The sequence below is a fragment of the Penaeus chinensis genome, chromosome 17 (genome assembly GCF_019202785.1).
Source record: "Penaeus chinensis breed Huanghai No. 1 chromosome 17, ASM1920278v2, whole genome shotgun sequence".
NCBI classification, from domain to species: domain Eukaryota; kingdom Metazoa; phylum Arthropoda; class Malacostraca; order Decapoda; family Penaeidae; genus Penaeus; species Penaeus chinensis.
The window spans coordinates 21,119,806-21,122,305 of NC_061835.1; the positions used below are offsets into that span (position 1 = coordinate 21,119,806).

General features: G+C 50.1%; 1 long non-coding RNA gene across 1 annotated transcript in view; it reads left to right on the forward strand.

Annotated features, from left to right (window-relative positions):
- The window catches only part of LOC125034298, an 87,034-nt gene extending 85,142 nt beyond the window's left edge, over positions 1 to 1,892 (forward strand). The window contains exon 3 of the long non-coding RNA XR_007115660.1: positions 1,818 to 1,892. This is a non-coding gene — a long non-coding RNA (uncharacterized LOC125034298). The remainder of the gene's footprint in view (positions 1 to 1,817) is intronic.
- Positions 1,893 to 2,500: the final 608 nt, after the last annotated feature.

Sequence of the window (2,500 nt, forward strand, 5' to 3'; positions counted from 1 at the left end):
AGAGAGAGAGAGAGAGAGAGAGAGAGAGAGAGAGAGAGAGAGAGAGAGAGAGAGAGAGAGAGAGAGAGAGAGAGAGAGAGAGAGAATAGATCCACGTGTGCATAAGTGTAAGTGAAAACTCATTAGGATGTCTGCGCGAAAGGGTTTGGGCGAGCGGAGTGCGTCATGGAAAATCTCCAGCGGGCGAAGACGAGTGGAAATTGCAAGCGTCGTGTTAAAAAAAAGAAAGGAGGGAGTCGTGCTTGCGAAGTCCCCCCGTGGCCCCAAGGCGGGAGTTGAATCTGTGACACACAATCAGATCATCGGCCAGAAATCAATCAAGTCATCACGGCTTGTCACCTCCGAGCGGAAACCTAACGATGGTGAGTCAGCGAGAGGTTGGGAGACAGGGGGAGGGAAAGGGGGAAGGGGGAAGGGAGAAGGGGGAGGGCGGTAGGCAGAGACAGAAGGATAGGTGGAGGATACAACAAAGAGGAGTGGGAGGGGGTAGGTAAAAGGATGGAAGGACTGTTGAGAGAGAGAGAGAGAGAGAGAGAGAGAGAGAGAGAGAGAGAGAGAGAGAGAGAGAGAGAGAGAGAGAGAGAGAGAGAGAGAGAGAGAGAGAGAGAGAAGGTCTCTTCGCGGGCGCAGCCAGGCACAGTGCAGTCGAGAGCGGGTTACGATAACGGGCGCGCGGCCAAACTGCGGGCGTGCTTGTCGCATGACGTCTGGCTGTCGGACGGAGCTGGACCCTGCTGGAGCGAGTTCCCTCCCCTCCCGTAATCCCACCCCCTCCGTGCTTTTGCCTGCTCGCTGGAATCGCTGCACCTCTCCTTGCCTGTTCTCCCAGCGCCAGTTATTACGTTACCGCTCGCCGTTGCTGGTGGGAGGAGTGCGGGTGTGCGGGAGTGCGGCGCGAAGAGAGACAGGCAGGCGGAGAGAGAGAGAGAGAGAGAGAGAGAGAGAGAGAGAGAGAGAGAGAGAGAGAGAGAGAGAGAGAGAGAGAGAGAGAGAGAGAGAGAGAGAGAGAGAGAGAGAGAGAGAGAGAGAGAGAGAGAGAGAGAGAAAGAGACTCGATTCCGGGACTTCGAAAGGTGCGAGCGGGAGGTTCGTCCGTTCGCGTGTGAGGTTGATAGTGAGGGTGATGGTGAGGCTGTGATGTGACTTGGGCGAAAGAGATTAAAGGAGAGACAACGGGTGAAGTTGGCTTGCGCTTAATTGGTAACTAGGAATTCGTTGATGATAAGGATACCGAGTGTGCCGGATTAACAAGGACCAAAGTAAAGAAGAATTATATTTGTGAAGAAAATACCGTGTGGTTCAGTGCGACAGACCTCTCTATATATTATTGACAGTGACATAACGGCCCTGAGTCAGCGCTTGATTTGCAGTTATTTTTTCCAAATCGAGTTTGGAAATGTAGGACACAGCGGAAGCGGAAACCGGGTAAGTTCGCGGTATCAGAAAAAGGAAAGGCGTAAGGAGTGACACTGAACATAGGAAAAGAATGTAGAATGTTTATATTGGTGTGAAAGATGTTCGTAGTTTGTGCCAGAAAAGAATGTAAGGGGTTTTTCTTATTTTCAGGATTAATCATAAGATTTAGTTGTTAAATGACTTTTCCGTTAGTGTTAAGTATAAACTATTTAATCCCCTTTAAAAATTAAAAATTCAAAAAAATGGGCAAAAGATAAAACGGAAACATACCCCAAAACAGAGAGTGAAAAAGGAAGTTTCCCCTCACGCGATCATCACTTTTTATATGCCGTGCTAGTGTTGGAGCGCCAAAGCCCCTCTAAAACATTATACCTAACTCCCCTCTTCTCCTGTCTTCCCAGGGATTGCTACCATGGCAACAAAGAAACCGAATCATCTTAGCTGATACGAAAACCCAATTTGGAACGCCCCCGGTTTTTCCCCTCGCCCCCTCGACCGTGTCAGGGAAAAATTTCCCTTTTTAAAAAGGGTTTGGGGTGGGAGAAATCCCTTGGAACGAGAGACTTTTCCCCTTTTTCCCCTCTCTCTCTCTTTTCTCTCTCCCTCCCCTCTCTCTCTCTCTCTCCCCTCCCCTCCTCTCCCCTCTCTCCCCTCTCTCCTTTTCTCTCCCCTTTTCCTTTTCTCTCTCTCTTTTCCTTTTCCTTCCTCTCTTCCCCCTCTCCCCTTTTCTCTCTCTTCCCCCCTCTTCTTTTCTCCTCTCCTTTTTCCTTTTTTCTCTCTCCTTTTCTCTCTCCTCCTCTCTCTCTCCCTCTCCCCTCTCTCTCTCTCTCTCTCCCCCTCTCCCCCCTCCTCTCCCCCTCTCTCTCTCTCTCCTCCTCTCTCTCTCTTCCTCCCCTCCCCCCCCTCTCTCTCTCTTTTTTCCCCTCTCTCCCTCTCTCTCTCCCCCTCTTCCCCTCTCTCTCCTCTCTCTCCCCTCTCTCTCTCTGTGTGTGGGGTGGGGGTTGTGGTGTGTGTGTGTTGTGTGTGGTCCCGGTACAAACCCTACAAAATTTTATAATATATTTTATTATATAAAAAAAAATGG